Genomic DNA, 20,519 nt, shown 5'->3' with positions numbered 1-20,519 from the left:
AGAATTAAGTGAGAAATGATTTTTTTCTGCTTTACTTTCACTTAAATATTTAGACTCTTTGCTCTCCAGGTAGGTCTAATGCTACCTTGTAGATGAAAGCATCCTTAAATCAGTTCCATTTCTCTGTTGTAGAGAAAGTTATTGACACACAAAACAGTGGTCAGTAAATGATAGTCATTGTAGTTCAGTGCTACAAATTAGTAACATTGAAGTGTGGCTACATGTTTCATTTCTGTCCAATTTTAAGGCTCTATTGAAGATCCAGCTCTCCCAGGAAGGCTTTCTCTAGCCTTTAGCATTATTCTTCCAACCAGTGTCAGCTAACAGAGAAGGTATTTGAAGTTGGAATAATCTAAGAGACCAAGTGACAATACTTTAGTGCTTATTCCATTTTCTATTATTAAATGTATTTCTTTACTTTACATAAATTCACTTGTTAATATTACTGCTTCATTTATTTAATGTAAGGACAGTTGCCAGATTTGAATGCCACGATACTCAGGATAAATTTTGTAAATTTGGTTTCCTATAAACGTATTTGCTTTTTTTATTTGTTTACCCCAAGGAAGTGTGATCAGGCTAATAGGATAGCTTTTCATTTCTTTTGCCATAAACACATTTAACCAGATGCATAATATAGAATACTTCAATACAGAATTTTAATAATTGGTTTGATGAATAATCTGTCCAAATATTCACAATGTAGGTTACTATCAGTGGTCTGTAAAAGCGTGGCATATTTTAGCTTTTAAAATGAATATAGATGGGTGGGAGGCAAAGGTTAAATAACCACAGTGTGGAAGGCTTATAAAAAGATGCTTCAGTGGTGCACGGAGTACTTGAATCAATCAAATTTTCATCTGATACATGAAGAGATTCTTGTAGATATCCTATAGAATCTAAAAATTCTAGTCTGGTGTCTTAAAGGCAAGACACACATTGCTTTGAAGCCCATTCCTACTGCTTGCAACTCTGTGACTTCTCTCTGTTCCCATTCACCCACTGTAGAATAAGGGCATAAAACAACCACCTTAGGGGTTGGTTTGGTGGTTAAATATAACCTATAATAGCCTGTCAAAGTATGTGGGCAAGTATAGGCACTCATCAAATATCCGTTATTAAATTTAATCAATTCCTACTCCCTTTAAGTACTCCTCAAAGCCACCCATGTAAAATAGAAATAGTAGTAAATTCCCTCTCCTGTCTATGTGGCTCTGGATATCTGCACTGCCTTTTCAGAGCTCCAGTACACTAAACAGTATTTATGGGCTACAGAACATCTCTTACTTAGGAGAAATATCCATCCGTGGATGATCCTTTACAACATAAAGACCAATTAAAAACAGAAAATATTAACTGGCTATATGCAAAGTGGAACAATTTTGAAGTTGTGAACTTAATCAGAGCTTTAAGTAAAATTCGAGGATTGCTACTGTCCAATGTATCGAGATCATTAAACAAAATTGGTAAGACGAAGTAAAAGCAGGAACTCATACACCCAGCTTCCTTCCCAAATAGTATTTAAGGTCATGTTTTTCAGATCAGACACAAGGAAAAGGCCACTCACTAAATAGGAACAGTAATTTTCATGTTCCTTATGAAACAGATTTTAATAATTTTTTTTTTAATTTCTGGGAATTTACTCAAATGTATTGCATGGGAAGTCAGAGAAATTATTCCTCTTATCTGCTGTTTCCTGACATTTTTCTCATGGCGCTGGGTAATGGGAGCCTCTGAGGAGAAAATTATCAGTTCTTTACTTTCGACTATAATCAAAACCTATTTCTGTGAGCAAAAAGTCCCCCACCCCAAATCACCAGTATACACCAGTTTTCAGCCTGAAATTCAGCACATTGAACTGTGGCAAATAGCAGGCATGGTGCAGCCTAATAAAATGTGAATTCTCAGACTGAGAATGACTCAGACTGAGGATGATGCATCTGATTAAACCTCCACAGGTCTGCTTGGTGATTCTTTCCCACTGGCCAGGAAAGATGGATGAGATGCACATTATGTCCATCCAACTTTCCCAACATTTATTAATATTAAGTGGAAACTGATAACAGATTTCTTCAACGTGGAGAAAAAGGAAAAAAAATTAATAAATGTACTAAACTAGAAACTATAAAAATGACCAGCAGTAGTTTTCCAGAGAACATTCCAGAGGAGAGATTGAGAATGTCCAATCAGTAACTTCCAAAGTTTTAAGTTTATTTTATAATGTATGTTGTTGTATGGAAATTTGATTCACTTACTATTTCTAAGCAACTTACAATATAAAATATATAATTCTTATCAATCTGTGGGGGGAACTAAGTATATCATTATCGCACAGCATTGTGAAGTGAGCTCCATAATTTTCAGGTGCACAGCGTTCTCACTAACTTTGAGAATAATTGTTAGTTAAAATGAATTTTTAACTCTTACAGTCCCACAGTCTTCTTCATTTTAGAGAAGTAACTTTTGTGTGCTTTTATATCCATCAAAACTAGTAACTTAGCTTTTATCTAATGAATTTCTGTGTGTCTTTTAGACACATGTTAAATAGGGAAACACTTAAAAAAAAAAAAAAAAAGGATGTTTCAAGTGTATCCACAATATGGACCCTCATAAAAAGTCAGTTGTTTCTTGAGCCTGTACCTGGGTGGAGTTTTTCTGCCTAAAGATGTTTTGGTTCTGTATTAAATGCTTTTAATTGCTATGGAAATGAGATGTCTGTCCCAGATAGGTTTCTCTCAATCCTGCTGAGATTTTACTGCAAAGGCAGGGAGCTGTCAAGGGTCACTGAGTTTCTTGCAAGTACTCAGCTTTTCTTGACATTTGACAAGCACAGATGAAAGGCTTGCTGATTCATAGGTTTCAGGATCTCTGTCAATCCTCTGCCATCCAGAAGAGGAAGAAGTAAAGAAGAGTTCTAGAAAAAGCCAGTTTGGGTTTTTGCAGGGGGGGGGGATAAAATTCATATTTTTGAAATTGTGCAAATAATGCATCATATATTAATTGGAAAATGGGGGAAGTATGACAAAGCAAACAAAAAATAGCATTGTGAAGCAAAGCCTGATGTTCTGAAGCTTTCACTTCCAAAATATTTTTAGCATAAAATATATTATCTAGTAGGAATCACTCTAAATATATACTTTTACCTTTTTTTTTTAAGTTACATAAAACCATTACTATTTCATGTGTATTCAGATATTCATTTTAATTCTTAATGTTTGGATGCTCATGTCGTAATTTATTAAACCAATTTTTCAACATCTGGGTGTTTATAATCATCACCGTGGGATACACAGTCTCTACGGTGGTCCCCATTAATGCTATCCCCTGGTGGTCACACCTTGGAACACTGTCCTCCTCTATAGGGCAGGCACAGGACCTGGGACTTACTTCTAACCAATGGAAGACAGCATTAAGATTATCCCATCTATCTTGCTAGAAAATTCTCTGTTGCTGCCTTTGACATAGCAAACTGCCATGCTATGAGTGCCCTAGGAGAGGACCTTATGGCAAGGAACTGAGGGTGGTCTCTGGCTGACGATCAGCAAGAGATCAAATTCCACAGTCTGGCAGCTGATCGTGAACTAGATGCTTCTAACCATGTATTGTTTATGGGCAGATCTTTCCCCAGTAGACCCCCAGCCCTGAACCAAAACCTTAATGGCAACCTTAGAGGAGCTCCAGCTAAACCAGGCCCAGACTCTTGACTGACGGAGCTATGACATAATAAATGCATGTTCTTTTTGATGATATTGCTATGTTATATTACATAACGAATAAAAACTTATAAATAATACTAAGATAAACCGTATTATGTACAAAGGACCGTTCTTTAAGTTTACTTCCAAGGACATACTTCAGAATGGAATATTACTGGCCTGAAGGTATTAACTATTATTATAATTCTGATTTTGAAAAAGTATTTGTGTAATACCCCAAAAGAAAAAAAAATTGTAAGAATAATTTTACCCTGGAAAATTCAGGAAATCCGATATCACCCACTTAGTGAGAAAACCATAAATAATCTTGAATAGCAATTGTTACCATATGCCAGATACTATGCTAAAAAGCACTTTACATGTTTTAACTTACATTGAATTTGCTGACAAGCATGTGAGAACTATACTAATATGCTATATTATACTATACCCAATTTACAGATGAGAAATTTGAGGTGAAAGGGAGATTTGCTAACTTGTCCAACATCCCAAAGTTCCTGAAGTATAGAGCTGGGGTGAACCAGGTAGATGGGCTCTAAAAGCTGTCCTCTTAAACAGTTTGCTGAAGTGCTTGCCAGATAAATGGGCAGCATATATCAACAGTGTTATAAATAAGTTATAAAATATGGAAAATATCACCAAAATAGCCCTTAGTTATCACTTACTACTTTTTGTCCAAGTTCTGTTGACCTTGGGCATTTATTCACTGTGCATCACGTTTTGTTCACTTATTCATCTAGCAAATATGAATTGATCATTTGCTAAGGAAGGCATTATATGAAGCTTTAGATACGATAGTAAAAAACAACAACACACAACATATGGGTTCAGAGCATGCCTCTAGCATGGGAGACCTATAGTGTAACCACAATTCCACAGTTGTGAAAAGTGCTCTGAAACAAAACACATGGTAATTTAAGAGGATGGGGAGTGAGGTCATGCTTCTTTGAGGAAGCAGTCTAATCTGACATCTGAAGGATAAGTACTAATTAATTACATAGAGAAAAAGAGATTCACATCTCAGGCTTAGGGGCCACCATGTGTGTGGGCCCTGGCCCTATGAAGCACGGTTATTCCAAGAACTTGAAAGATGACCTGTGTTTCTCAGTCATACAATGAGGCAGTGGCACAAAATACAGCTGGTGAGATTTGCAAGTACAGAACATGGAAAGCTCTATAGATCTAAATATCTGGCTTTTTTTTTTTTTTTTTTTTTTTGTAAAAGTAATAGACAGTAATGGAATAGATTTAAGCAGAGAAGCCTCCCGCTTATATTTGCATTTAACATAAGGTATCTCGGGACAATGCAGCTTATGGAATGGGCAGGGTACATGATATGCCCCAATCCTAATAAGCTGGTCAACTTAGAAAAGCTGGGCAAAATTCAAAAACCACCTGCTTGTGGGCTGAAGAGCTAAGAAGAGTGTCAGGAATTACTGGGATAGAATGGTGCAAGTCCAGAGTCTCAGGGTGTGTGCCTTAATCCATCCAGGCTGCTGTAACAAAGCTCCAGAGACTGAGTGACTTAAAACAACAAATTTATTTCTCACAGTTCTGGAGGCCAGAACTATGAGATCAGGCTGCCAGCATAGTTCAGTTCTGGTGAGGACCTGCTTCCTGGTTCAAAGATCACCATCTTCTTGCGATGTCTTCACATGGTGGAGGGTGTTAGGGAGCTCCGTGGGGTCTGTTTTATAAGGGTGCTAATCGGGCGCCTGGGTGGCTCAGATGGTTAGGCGTCTGCCTTCGGCTCGGGTCATGGTCCCGGGGTCCTGGGATCGAGTCCCGCATCGGGCTCTCTGCTCCTTGGGAGCCTGCTTCTCCCTCTGCCTCTCTCTCTGTCTCTCATGAATAAATAAATAAATAAAAAATAAGGGTGCTAATCTCTTTCACAAGGGCTCCACTTTTATCACCTAATCACCTCCCAAAGATTCCATCTCTTAATACTATCATAGGAGGGCTATGATTGCAATAAATTAATTTTGAGGAAACACATTCAGTCGATAGCAGTGTGGAACCAAGTTTGAGGATCTGCTTTTGTCCCTGAGGCCAATTCTAGCTTGGGAACCTGAGTCCAGAGTCTGAGACATGTTGTTAAAGTCTCTCCAGGTTCAGAGCTAAGGGATTGGTGTTCAGGTCTCCCTAAGGTTTGGGGAATAGCCCTTCAGAGCCCTTTTCACATGAGATTGGAACAGCTAAGTTCTGCCAAAAAGAAGGAGGAACCAGAAATGGAAACCTGCACAGACTGCTGGGAAACTTCAAATTACCTATCTCTGAAATTGGATTAAGAAGATTCTTGAATATGAATGCCAGGTGCCTGGCTTTTGCAGTTCATCATTGGAATATTACCCTCGCTCTCAAGTTACCTCTACCACCCTCTGTGGTCATGTACCCTTTAATGTTACTGCATTTAAAATGAGGGATATGAAGAAAATTCCTGTGCCTTAAGCAGAAGGCAAGGTGCAATGAAGGAAGGAATGACCACCAAGAAGCTTGTTTTAGCATGCTTTTTGAAGCCTATTGCATTGGTAGATTCATTCTGCAACTTCCATGAGAAAGCCTATAATTTCTGCAAATCCCTAAAGGCAGCCTTAGGTCAATATGACTGAAAAACAAATTGAGGTCAGAAGGTTGCAGATTGTTTCATTTAGAGAGAATATTTAAGCTCTGTGGATATTTAAGTTCATGGCACCATCTCAAAGGGGTGTGCTACATGTCCTCAAATTGTCTGTTACACACATGAATAAGTCTTACTGGCTTCCCATCACCTGTAGATAAAATTTCTTAGGATTTCTCTTTGAGATCTGACTCCAACCTCCCATTCAGGCCTCTCACTGATGCTCTGGACCTCACACTTGATTATTGTGTTGCAACATAATCAGTTCTTACATATGACTGGCCTTGTATGACTCATTGAATCTGCTTGAAGTGCCCTTTCTCTCCTTGCTTTCCTACAGAAAAAGAAAATAAAACAAAACAAAAAACTATCCTGCAATGCCCAGTTTGTGATACTTTCTCCAAAGTTCTTAGCTAGAATCTCCACAATATTCTATGAAATCCCTATTCCTGTAATCATCCTCATAACATTTATTTTAAATTCCCCATCCTTGAAATGAGTGAGAGGTTTAAGGACCTTTGCAACTTGTTAACATATACTTCCCTTAAAAATTGCATTTGGATCCATCTCAGAACTCATTTGATATCTGATGTTTATCATATCTTGGCACCTCAGTCAAAACTTTGCATTTAACATTCTGTCATCATCACATAATTTATCATCATCCATGCTTGTGTTTTGCACCAGACCAGAAGCTGGGACTGTCTCATTCTCTTTTTCACTTTATATGGGTTATCACTCATATGTCACTGTCCCAGAAAGGCCTTTCCTGACTATCTTATCCAAAGTAGCATTCCCACTCATTTGCTATTCGACCCCTTTTCAATACCAGAGAGAGATAAAAATTGTTTCTTATCATGGAATATAAAATTCAAAAAGCAGGGATGTTGGTTTTTGTTCCTCATGGCAGTTCTAGCCCCTCCCAGTTCCTGGCATAAATTGCTAAATAAATCAATAAGTATGTGTTGAAAGAGAGAATAAATAGATAGATGAATGGATACTGGATATATTAACAAATCTTTCTGGGTAGTAAGTATTTAATAAACATTTGTCAAAAGGATATTTTCAGAATGCCCCCAGATGTCAGACCTTAGCAGGTACAGTACAAAAGGAAACAAGGAGAAGTAAAATTTAGGCAAGAAATAGTCATTTTCAGCCTGTGATACTTTTTATTCTAACACTTATTCTGACCCTTACTAGTGTCATAAATATTGATTTTAATGAAGTGTTACTATGTACCCAATAATATATGCTTCTCTGTTTTTCACACAACAGGATTAAAAGGAAGACATTTATAAACTTTGGATGGATAAACGTAATATAGATAACTATTGATTATTTAACTGCATGTCTGATTGCTTTCGTTACTCATTTCATCTTCATCACCATACATTGAACTAGATATTCTCTCATTCTTTACACTTAGATACACTAGAGCTCAAAGAAATTATGTAACTTGATTAAATTCTAATGATAGCAAATCCCCATTTCTTAACCTAATTTTCTCTAACTCCAAAGTCTCTGTTCTTTCTACTGTAATAGGTCATATTTCAATATATATGGTAGCATTACTTGAATTTGTATATTTGTGAAAAAAAAATATTCCTCTAAATTCCTGGGGATACTTTGTATTCTTTCCGTGCTATTTGACAAAGGATTTTGTTTGAAAAGGATGAGAGTCCGTGTGACTTGTTTAACTTGGAGAGTGCTTGCTCATTTCACTTGAAGTTGCCTCTTAATAAGCATGTCCACTAGAAATGTCAATAAACTGATCAAAATCATAAAAGGGTCAAGCAGAGAAGCTTCGCACTTCACTCAGAACCTTGCCATGTTCCCTGTGACTTGAGCAAAGAAAGGTTCGCTTCAGCCAATTAAAGAAACATGTTAAAATCAGAATAAGAAACATTTCAATACAAATAAAACTAAAGACAAACTCAGTGTTCAAGATGTGGGAATAGAGAGAAAGTATACAAGTTAATAGTTGTATAGGTTATAAAAATAAGTTGTAAAAACACTTCTCATTCGAACTATTATAATTTGGGATTACTGTGTAACAGACATGAATAAAATATTCTTTTGAAAACATTCCTGAAAGGTTTTTATTCTTTAGTCTCTATGCTGTAGGGCAGGAAATAATGAAAGGAAAATAAATGCTGTGTATTTAAATAACTTTCTTTACATTTTAAATATGAGAATATCATGAATAATATTCTTTCCATGAGCCTGACTGGAACAAGGCCTTTTCATTTCCTGGCTTAGTTCTAATCAAAAGTCAGAATAACATCTTTAGAAAAATTATTTTGTATATCAACAGAAATTCCCAACACAACTCTACCTCCACAATAGGCAGATATTTTTTATGTCAAAGTGCTTTATGCACCCATATATTGTACTTTTACAATAAAATATAATTATGTATTCATGTATTCAATAAGTATGAATTTAGTTCCTACTATGCATCAGGCACTCTTGTAAGCACTGATAATTTATTGATTCGTAAAATAAATTGTCTCAACACTTGAAGAATTTTCATTCTAGGTGAAGAAAAAATAAATTCACAAATGAACACAAAAGGTAGCATTGATAAATGCAGTGCATATGTAGAGGATAAAAGTGGTATTGTTATGGAAAGTGGCAGGCATGGTTTCTTTCAGTCTCTGCAGAGGGAAGATATATATATAAATTGTCCTCTAACTGTTGTCATACCAAAATCTAGAAGAGGCTTTTTTTTTTTAAAGATTTTATTTATTTATTTGAGACAGAGAGAATGAGAGAGAGAGAGCACATGAAGAGGGGGGGGTCAGAGGGAGAAGCAGGCTCCCTGCCGAGCAGGGAGCCCGATGCGGGACTCGATCCCGGGACTCCAGGATCATGACCTGAGCCGAAGGCAGTCGCTTAACCAACTGAGCCACCCAGGCACCCTAGAAGAGGCTTTGAAAGAGATGAAGAATAAGTATGAAGTCTCTGAGGTGGAAGCAACTTTGTGTTCAGGAGACAGAAAGCAGGCCAATGTAGCTTGATCATAGTAAATGGGAGGATAAGGAACAGAATTTGGTGATCACAGAGGACCTTGTATGCCATAAAAACATTTGATTTCATTGTATTTTGAAAGAGTGTGTTAAGGAGGGGATGACATCTGGTTAATTTTGTGAGTTTGATCTAAATCTATAGCAATGAAAATAGAAATGTGAAAAAGAATATATTTTGGAGGCAGAGGCTTCAAAATTTATTGATGGGTTGGACATGAGAATTAAAGAGAGAAATCAAGGATGACTCTTAGGCTTTTGGCCTTAATATCTGTGTGAATGGTGAGTCAATGTACTGTAGGCCAAAGAAGCAATAGTTCTGTTATGGTCAGAATAATCCTGAGAGGGGTAATAGATGAGATGCTATATAGGCACTTGAATAGAATGTAGCAGACAGAAGAGTCTGGCTCTTGAATATACACTTGAGTCATATATAAATAATACTCAAAGTGAGTGGGCTGCATCAGATCATTTAGAAGAAACAGTATAAAAAGAAAGTAGAGAAACCTAAATGAATAGCTCTGGAGCATCCCAACATTTAAAGATCTGGTAGGGGGACTTCTACTTCTGCCCATGAAAGATTAACTGTTACAGAAATTGCCACCCTGCCAATAAATAACTAGAAAACTGAATAAAATATATAAAACTATTTTCAGACATTGCACAGTAGTCAATGCCTAATTGCAAGGATGTGATCCCCACCAAAGAGAAATCAATGAACTGAACCCTATAATTTTCCCAGCTTACCACCTGAAAGCAGTTGTCAGGCTGCCCAATAAACAGGGCCCAGAAATCTTTTTAAAATGAGGGCAGAGATTGCATTTCAGGGAAACAGAGTCAGCTAGCATTTGCAGAGCTGAGTACTAGAGAAGAGAGTGTTTCAGAAAGAGAGCTCTAGATGTCTGCAGAGGGTCTTTGAGACCTTGGCTGAATGGCATGATCTGCACATGCATGAGGTGAAACTGCATGAGGGTGGGGAAAGATAAATTATATATATTATTATATTATATTTATATTATATATATAATGTATATAATATATATATATATAATGAGGACAGGATGATCATTTTTTAAAATAATAAACCAGGTAAGGGAATATCTCAATTGGGTCAGCAAATTGATAGATTAGTATTACAAGAGTAAATGGGCTAGAGATGCTGATGTTCATAGAGAGAGATGTTTGAAATCATAATTTTAGAGTGTGTATCCTACAGTTCCAAGACATGACAATGGAACTATGTGGCTGAGATGAGCTTCTGGAAAGATAATTAGAGTCAACAGCTCAAGCAACGGAGATAACAGGATATTGAACAGGTCACTTACATAAGTGATTCTTAATCATATCAGACCCAGTGATCTCTTTTCATAAGTTTTTTTTTTTAAAGATTTGATTTATTTATTTGAAAGAGAGTGAGCATGAGTTGAGGGAGGGGCAGAGGGACAAGCAGGCTCCCCGCTGAGCAGGGAGTCCAACACAGAGCTCTGTCCCAAGACCCTGAGATCACGACCTGAGCTGAAGTCAGATGCTCAACGAACTGAGCCACCCAGCCCCTTCATAACAGGTTTTTATTTTTTTTATTTTTTTAAAGATTTTATTTATTTATTTGACAGAGAGAGACACAGCGAGAGAGGGAACACAAGCAGGGGGAGTGGGAGAGGGAGAAGCAGGCTCCCTGCAGAGCAGGGAGCCCGATGCGGGACTCGATCCCAGGACCCTGGGATCATGACCCGAGCTGAAGGCAGTCGCTTAACCGACTGAGCCACCCAGGTGCCCCCAACAGGTTTTTATTTAAGTCATGAAACTGGAAGAAAATATTTATATCCTATATTACACATGTAGGGCTAATACTCCTATTATAAAAGCACTTTTAAAAAGGAAGAGAGAATAGTTTTTGTACTTGATAAGCACACTCCACCCTGACTGTCTTTTTGATCACAACTATAAAGCATGGATAGAATGAATGGATCTGTTATCTGAGGACTCTAAGAAGTAAAATAGTAATAGGAATATTGGGGGTGAAACCAGAATTCTGAATACTACTTTTATAGACTGACTTGTATTTCCCAAAAATTCATATGTTGAAGTCCTAAGCCCCAATGTGACTGTATTTGGATATAAGGCCTTTCAGGAGGTAATTGGTGTTAAAGAGGTCTTAAGGGGTGAGATCCTCATCCAATAGGTCTGGTGACCTTATAAAAAGAGGAAGATGCACAGAAGTGTGTGTGCAGATGGGCGCCTGGGTGGCTCAGTTGGTTAAGCGACTGCCTTCGGCTCAGGTCATGATCCTGGAGTCCCGGGATCGAGTCCCGCATCGGGCTCCCTGCTCGGTGGGGAGTCTGCTTCTCCCTCTGACCTTCCTCCCTCTCATGTGCTCTCTCTCTCTCTCACTCTCTCAAATAAATGAATAAATAAAATCTTTAAAAAAAAAAAAAGAGAAGTGTGTGTGCAGAAAAATGACCATGTGAGGACACAGCAAGAAGGAGGCTGGCTGTCAGCCAAGGAGTGTGGCCTTATCCGAAATCAGCCCTGCCAACGCTTTCATCTTGGACTTCCAGCCTTCAGGACTGTGAGAGATACATTTCTATTATTTAAGCCCCCCATTCTGTGGTATGATGTTATGTATCTTGAGAAGCCTGAAATAACTATGAAACCAGCCTAAACAATCCAAAATATCTCTGGATATGAAGAATCCAGAAAATTCCAACTTGCATTGGAAAAATAAATCAGCAAATATTAACACTGAGGGGCGCCTGGGTGGCTCAGTCGTTAAGCGTCTGCCTTCGGCTCAGGTCATGATCCCAGGGTCCTGGGATCGAGCCCCGCATCGGGCTCCCTGCTCAGCGGGGAGCCTGCTTCTCCCTCTCCCTCTCCCCCTGCTTGTGTCCCTCTCTCGCTGTGTCTCTCTCTGTCAAATAAATAAATAAAAATATTAAAAAAAAATATTAACACTGAGATGACACAGATGTTGGGATTTTGTGACAAAAACTTGAAAACAGTGATTCTACAGATGCTCCACTAAGCCATGAAAAATAGTATTGAAATAAAGTCATTTTAGAAGTAAAAAATGAATAGTTAAAAAAACAACCCACTGAATGGGCTCAATAGCAAAATGGAGGTAACAGGAAGAAGAGTTTGGGCACTGCAAGAAAAATAAAGGGAATTTATTCTGTATGAACTAAAAAGAGAAAACATAGGATTAGAAACATAAGCAGATCCTCAGTCTTACAGGACAAAACAAAATATATAATATTTGCCTCAGTGGAATCCCAGAAGGAGAGGAAAAAGAATGTAGTGTTGAAAAGATATAAACTACAAAGTTAATAAACTCAGCAGACTCCAAACAGGATAAACCCAAAGAAACACATGTTAAATATATCAAAATTAAGTGGAAAGCTAATGAAAAAACAAAAATGCTTGAAAGCAGAGAAAATTGGCATGTTTTTTGTATATATAGGGAAATGATGATTTGAATTACTGCAAATTTCTCCTCAGAAACCATTGAAGCCAAAGGAAATGGTACAACATATTGTAAGCACAAAAGGAAAGAACCTGTCAAAATTATACATTCAGTGAAACTATCATTTGTGAATTCATGAAATGTAGACATTTTTAGGTGAAGGAAAATTTATTGCCAGCACATTTTTTTATTCATTCACGTATTTATCCAAAAAACAATTTTGAGCATCTGTTGTAGTTAGGGTTCTTCTCAAGGTACAAGATAGTATAATGTTGGCTATGGATATACATTCTGTAGCCATTCAAGCTAAGAGACTATTTGGAATATGTTGATTAAAAAAAAAAAAAAGCGTTCGGTTTCTCAAAGGGGAGATAAAAGTGGCCTACATATTTGCTTTCCTCTATGGTTTCCACTAGCCCCAGATGGCTACTGATCGCTTGAAATGTGAATTGGTCTGAAATGAGATGTGCTGTAAGTATAAAATCCACATCAGGTTTTTTAGACTCAGTGTGAAAAGAGAATGTAAAATATCTCATTAATATTTTTTATAATGTGCCATTTTGGCTATATTTGATTAGATAGTATATTATTACAAATAATTTCACCTGTTTTTACTTTTTAATGTGTACAATTCTGACACCAAAATTTCAGTGTGTGTGGTTTTTCTACACCCCCAAGTCATTCTCTGACACCAGTGGGGTGTTCCCCATATTTAATTGAACTTTGGCACTATCTCCCTAGAGATAGCATCAGATCCCACAGGTCAAGGGCTCACTCCCACAAAACTGCCCCTTCTTTTAAAGAAATGCTAGAGAAGGAAAATGATACTAATAGGAAATTGGGAAAATCGAGAATGACAGAACTGTAATTTTTCTTTTTTTACTTGTATTATTTGGAGTTTGTGTAGTTTTACTTTTCCCTTCTTGTTATGTTCTATTGTTTTTCTGAGGAAATATTGGGAAAATAACTGAGGCATAAACTGCCATTGTCTAGAGCCTGGAAGTCTCAAATATTAATTTAATTAACAATTTTAATTTTAATCATAATATTGAGGCGATGAGGCAATACAGAGGCAGTTATCCAACTGCATACTATACAAACAAAAGTGAGATAGAATAACTTTAACCTCTTAAACCACTTTAAAAACAAGTATAATTGCATTGAGTAAACTATAAATGGACTTTTATAGACCTATTCTCTGTTAATGTATCATACTAGTGTTTCAGTATAAGTATGTTTTTCATGGCCCATTATAAAAATGATCTTTGATAAATATCTGATATGAAACTTAGGTTTTGGTCATACAAAAGGTAATTTCCAAGGTAAAATTTCCTCATGGTTATTACAACGAGAGACCTCCAAATCCAACAACGTATACCGTTCCAGAGGCTTCCTCCAAGGGTAGGACTCAGGAGATGCATTATTCATAATCCAGTATGACACACGGTAGAGTCAATTTATTGAAATAATTATCTGGTAAAGATAACAAACACTGTACATGATGATTTAGGTCAACTTTTTGAGTATTTATCATAGCGAACCCACTGAAGAGATCAGTATAGAGCAAAAGTAACCCTTTGGGCACTAACAGTTACTATCCATGAAATAATATTTTAAATTTGAAAGAGCTCATTTTAAAAATAATGGAATAACTTCAGCCACCAAAATATAAAGTGTCAATTTTCAAGGAAATTATCCAATAAATCAAGATATTATTCACATCATCAAAGAAATTAAAAATCACAATGAAACTCCTGAATGGAGAAAAACTGTATGAGTTATATTAAAACACAAATTCCTTTCAACACTTTATAAAGTCCATCTAAAGTCAAGGTTACTGTAATTTTGTTTGAAAAAAGAAACCAGACCAGATTAAATGAGAGGAAAATATAATAGAAGTTCACAGAAAGGAGAAGGCCCAGAGATATGGAGAGGGAAATATCAGTCACTGACTTTGTAATTTAATCAAAACTGAGTTTTAATAAAGTTTATTCTCCTTGGGTTTCTGGAAGCATATCTGCCTGATCCCCTATTTGTTGACCAACATCAAATTAAGTATCCATTAAAATAAGTATAGGATCGACAATCACAACATTTTAAAGAGGAACAATCTAAGGGATATTAGCATATATAAAACAGCAAATTAGAGTTGTATTCCTTTCAAATTAACATGATGTACTAGAAATAATACAGATGAGCTCTCAAAGAACAGAAGTATTCATCACAAAATCCTCCTGATCCCCTTTCTTACTCTTTATATGAAAACTTTTTAAAATGTTCTAATGGTTACTTCCATAAATATAAATAATAAAGATTTATCTCTATTGTATTTTGAAAATTTTTGCTCATCTATAGTTACTGTTGATTTTAAACTCAACATTTCTCTGAGATAAGTTTATTGTTTATTTTCTTTTAGTTTTGTTTTCATTCACATTGTCCTTGGGATCATGGCACCATTCTTTTCCAATTTAATACTTGCTGGTTGGATTAGTTGTTTTCCTATGATTTATAAGTGATGATTATTTTTAACTGGTTATTTTGAAGTAATCTGAAATTTATAGTTTGCAAGAATAAGAATACTACAAAGAGCATCTATATGCCCTGTCTTAGTCCGTTCGGTATGCAGTAATAAAATGCCACAAACTGGGTAGCTTATAAATGACAGAAATGTATTACTCCCAGTTCTGAAGCCTGGGAAGTCCAAGATCAAGGCACCAACATGGCCACATGGCAACGCGAGGAACTTCTTCCTGGCTGATAGCTCGCGTCTTTTGCTGTGTCTTTACATGGTGGGAGGGGCTAGGGATTTCTGTGGGATTTCTTTCACAAAAACACTAACCCCACCAATCCATATGATTTCATTTATATGTAGAATCTAAAAGACAAGGGGAAAAACAGACTCTTAAATACAGGGAGCAAAGTGATGGTTGCTAGAGGGAAGGTGGGTGAAGAAGAAGGGTGAACTAGGTGAAGGAGATTAATGGTACAAACTTCGAGTTATAAAATAAATGAGTCATGGAGATGAAAAGTGCAGTTTAGGGAATATAGTTAATAATATTGTAGGAATGGATGGTGATGGATGGTGATTACACTTACTGCGGTGAGCATTGTATAATGTGTAGAATTGCCAAATCAACATGTACACTTGAAACTAACATAACCTTGTATGTCAGTTATACTTCAGTAACAAAAAACATTTTGGAAAAAAACCCATTATTTATTAATTTTTTTCGATGAGGGACATGAGGCACAGTTATTGGGGAAAATAGGAAGAAGTGGTAGAGCAAGGATTTTTATAAGGAAATGTGGCTCTTGACCTTGTGCTTTTAAATCCTACTCCATAATGAATAAGTATTACCTTTGCAAAAGGGGAAAAAAATAATTTAGAAATACATATAATTTCACATAACAGTAATTTAGAATAATTCTAATATTATAAAACACGAACACAAGCAGTTTGTTATTCTGAATGTGATTGTTATACATAACTCTGATTTATGAGTAAAGTCCTATTCAATGAGATTTCCAACAAAATTCAGTTATTATACTTTTCCATCTGATGGGATCAGTTTCACATTCGGAGAATAAAGGGTTCGGATGCTAATAGGCTGCTGTTGTTTAAAAGAAAAAGAAATTAAATAGTCTGTGGATCATCCACTGTAAAATGTACTAGATACATTTGAAAAATGAAATGTACTATTGAAATAGAATTAACTTTCAATTTCTCATTTCCCTCCCAGGTAATATTTCAGAAGATTAGCTATTGTTAAGAAATTTGGATGCAGTGAAAAATTATGGTCCAGAGAGAGGAAGAACTTTTGCTGAGAAAGCAGTAGAGTGTACCACCTCCATCCAGGCATAAACATATCAGAATGACCTTAACGCCTACCTTATTTTTTATGTCTGCATAAAGCTGTGAAGTATGCCTGCAATTAGGACGATAGGGTAAGGAGAAAATAATAAAAATGTGAGAAAGTAGAATCTTTACAGGGAAAGGATAGGGGACTGTTTTGGGACTTGTAACATGCATCTTTACTTCAAATAATATACCTCTCAACATACAGTGTAAGACCTTACAGGGACATACTGCTATTTTCCCCTCTTATCCTGTGTGCTCTAGAGTTGTTTGACCCTTTTTTGGTGTTATTTCCTGTGTGCAGATAGGATCCTAACCAAAAATCAGGGGTATCCTCTGCAGATCTCTGGAGCTCTCTGTACAGCACCCCTTTTCTTTTCTTTCTTTCCTCCCTTCCTTCCTTCCTTCCTTCCTTCCTCCCTCCCTCCCTCCCTCCCTCCCTCCCTCCCTTCCTTCCTTCCTTCCTTCCTTCCTTTCTTCCTTCCTTCCTTCCTTCCTTCCTTCCTTCCTTCCTTCCTTCCTTCCTTCCTTCCTTTCCTTCCTTCCTTCTTTCCTTCCTTCCTTCCCTCCTTTCTTTTTTGGCAATAGTGTGCCCTGCAAATGCCAACTCCCTCTGCATTTCTGGTTTCACATCTCTCTCTCAATTCGGAGACATTGTTGTCATCTGTTTGGGTTTTTCCTCCCAACTACAGCCTGGAGATTGTCTCCAAACAGTAAGCTGATGCATTTTTCTTTCCTCTCTGTGATCAAAATCCTTTGCTGCTTATGCACTGGTGGTGCTGGAAAATAGTCCTTTCACAGAATTTGTTAGTGAGGGCAATTTCCGTGGCAGTTAATTCTCCATGGGTGGAAACCTTTGATCTTCTCTTCCACAGTCTAGTTTCCTCGTTCTGCCATTTCTCTATTTGGTCATGGCTTCCTTAAGCTTCCAAAGCCATTTTAGCAGTGTTTTGTACCACAGACTCCTTGGGGGCTAGCAAGGCTGCTAAGTATTGTGGATCCACAGTATTTAATAGGGGAGAGCATCCCCATATTAACAGTGTCTCTCTTTTTCCCACTTTATGTGCCCTTTCACTTAGCAATGCCAGAATCCTCTCCCACACATACTCAACTGGCTTCTGTCGCTACACGTGGGCTAGGTCCTACAACTCCTGGATATAGTCGCTTTCTTCTCTTTGCAGGACTTGCATGTCCGTCACTAGGTCATGCTGTGACTTGACCCTAGAGGGACTTCTCTAAAAATCAAAGTTTATTAATTTTAACAAGTAGGTAGTGCTTTGGGGGTTCTTAGAGAAGGGGAACAATTCATTCCGAGAATAGGTGAGACATTTGGAAAGGCCTCACCAAAGAGTAAATCCTGAATTGGATCAATAGTTAGATTTTAGCCAAAAAAGAAAATTACTAGTTTGGATGTTGGATGTTAGTGCACTCACGTTGTATAAAAGGCCTGAGCTAGTCTAGCCTGACAGCAATCAATTTTCTCACACTCAATATTATATAAGGGATCATCAAACAGGAGAACAGACATAATAAATGATGGAAAATAAGGAATTTCTAATGGATGTCTCAGTTCATCCTTAACTATCGTGACACTAGATTTTTCCTATTTAAGGCAATAGTTAATGATGTAAATCCAAGATGCCAAAAGGACCTGAATAAATTGAGCTAATATAGCATAAACACACCTGTGATTGGTGTGTAATTGAATTCCAGTGATGTATTTTTATCACAACAGAATATATGTGTATCTTGTAATAAGATTATATTCTATTCTGCTTAGCTGTTAAGTAAGTCTTATAACATATAGAGAATCACTTGAAATGATTGCACGGCACTGGCCTGAATGAGATTTTTAAGTTTGTGGGGGGTGGCCCTCATATACCTGTGCCAAAAAAAAAAAAAAAATTGCCTTTATGCTTCAGTGGACATCTTCATGAATAATAGTTATATACACAGATTCTTTGTCACTTACCATTATAAAGCTGTTTCTCCTTTGAAAAATCCATTTGATGTTTTAAGGTGACTGTTAATCTTAGATTGTTTTAAGATTCATAAGGAATGGCAGTATCGTCCAGTGACACATCTGATGCTTCCATTCTACTCTATTCCTGACAAGCAATTGCTTACTCAGACTCTAGTGGACACTTCACTGCTTTGTGAAGGAGTCTAGTCCAGCTGAGATGATTAAAATTTTCCAGCTAAGTCTTTGTTCTCAATTTCCAACACTGGTTCTGGATATTACCTGACATTTATAGAATAAATCAAAATTTCTCTTCCACATAACAGGCTGTCAAATATCTGAAGACAGTTTGAATGATAAAATTAACAGAGATTCTGCGTGCTAGGGAGGGGGCAGGAGAAGACTAGTTTCCTTCCTCAGTAATCTAGACCCTGGTTGGCACAGCTAAGATGTCATGCATGAGACGTCATCCAGAATCCGCATACGCTAATTCTTTTCTCCAAGATATTTCTAATATGAATTATATGCATCACCCCATATAAGTTGCATAAGAAGAGATATCACAGGTCCTCCTATTTTTTTCTCAACTTACAACATGTAGAAGAAAAGGATTTTGCGTCTTATTAGTTTTACTGATTTAGGAAGCACTTACTGAGTGTCGATTATGTGTCACACACTACATGCCATTTTCAGGAAACAAAAATAGTAGGATCTAGAACCTATCCTCAAAGACCTTATGGTGTGCTGAGAAAGCGTTACATATGTAATTTTCCGTATAGCAAGTACCTGACTGCAAAGTGTTACCAGAATACAAATGAGATCATCCTTCCTGGGTTGCAGCAAAAGATATTTTAGGAGTGGAGACACGTAAGGTGAGATGTGAAGAATGAGAATTTATAAAGTAGATGAGGGAGAATGTTCTAGAAAGAAGCAGGAGTGTTGGAAAAATAAAAATTTATGAAAAGCACACCACCAGGAGAAGGAATCTACTTCAGTGTTCTGAAGGATAGGGTCTGTATGTAGGAAGTGAAGAGAGATGTGGCTAGATAGATAGGTCGAGGCAAGCCACCTTCTCTGGGTGCGGGGCAAATGGGATTTCACAGTAGTTTATAGGCCCTGGGAAACCACTGATGGATTTTTTTTTTTTTATATAAAAGCAGTAACATTCTGAGTACATGTTTTTACAAAAGTCACTAATAGCTCTGTGCAAAGTCAACTGATGCTGAAGGAAATAAAGTTTAAAAAAATCAGAAGAATTTCAGATTGTCCAACTGAAAGGTGAGCCTGAGGTGGAAATCAATCAGTATGGAGAAGAATTTGGGATCTGAGTGATATCAGAGTCTGAGCTAGCTCAATGATTTCTGACTTTAGTGGACAAATGGAAAATGGCTTCATTCACTGAGGTAAGGAATAGAGGGAGATAAGCCCGTTTGGAAAAGAAATGTTGAGTTCTGCACATACTGATTTTAAGATGTCAGTGAAAATTAAAGGTAGCAAAGCTTAGTAAGCAGTTAGAGATACGTGTCTCAAATACAGCAGAGGTATCTGTATTGATGAGTGACAAAAGAAAAGATATATGTGAAAACAGAAGGTGACTGAAGAAACAAAATTGTTAAAAGATGTGCAGAGGAAGTGGTAATGATGAACATACTAAGAATTACACTAAGAATACCATTGCACCCCTATTAGAATGGCCATGCATGTTGTAAACTTCTGCTTACGTCCCCCAAAGCTATTTAATTCAGTGTCTGAAATCATCTGATGGCTACTATTGCTTTTTCCTCCCCCCCCCAGCTTTATTGAGATATAATTGATTTATTATATGATGTACTACACATCATATAATAAACAGGGGAAAATGACAGAGTTAGAACCTTTCAAAAA

The sequence above is a fragment of the Neomonachus schauinslandi genome, chromosome 10, assembly GCF_002201575.2.
Source record: "Neomonachus schauinslandi chromosome 10, ASM220157v2, whole genome shotgun sequence".
Lineage (NCBI taxonomy): Eukaryota > Metazoa > Chordata > Mammalia > Carnivora > Phocidae > Neomonachus > Neomonachus schauinslandi.
This window is presented reverse-complemented; position numbering follows the sequence as displayed.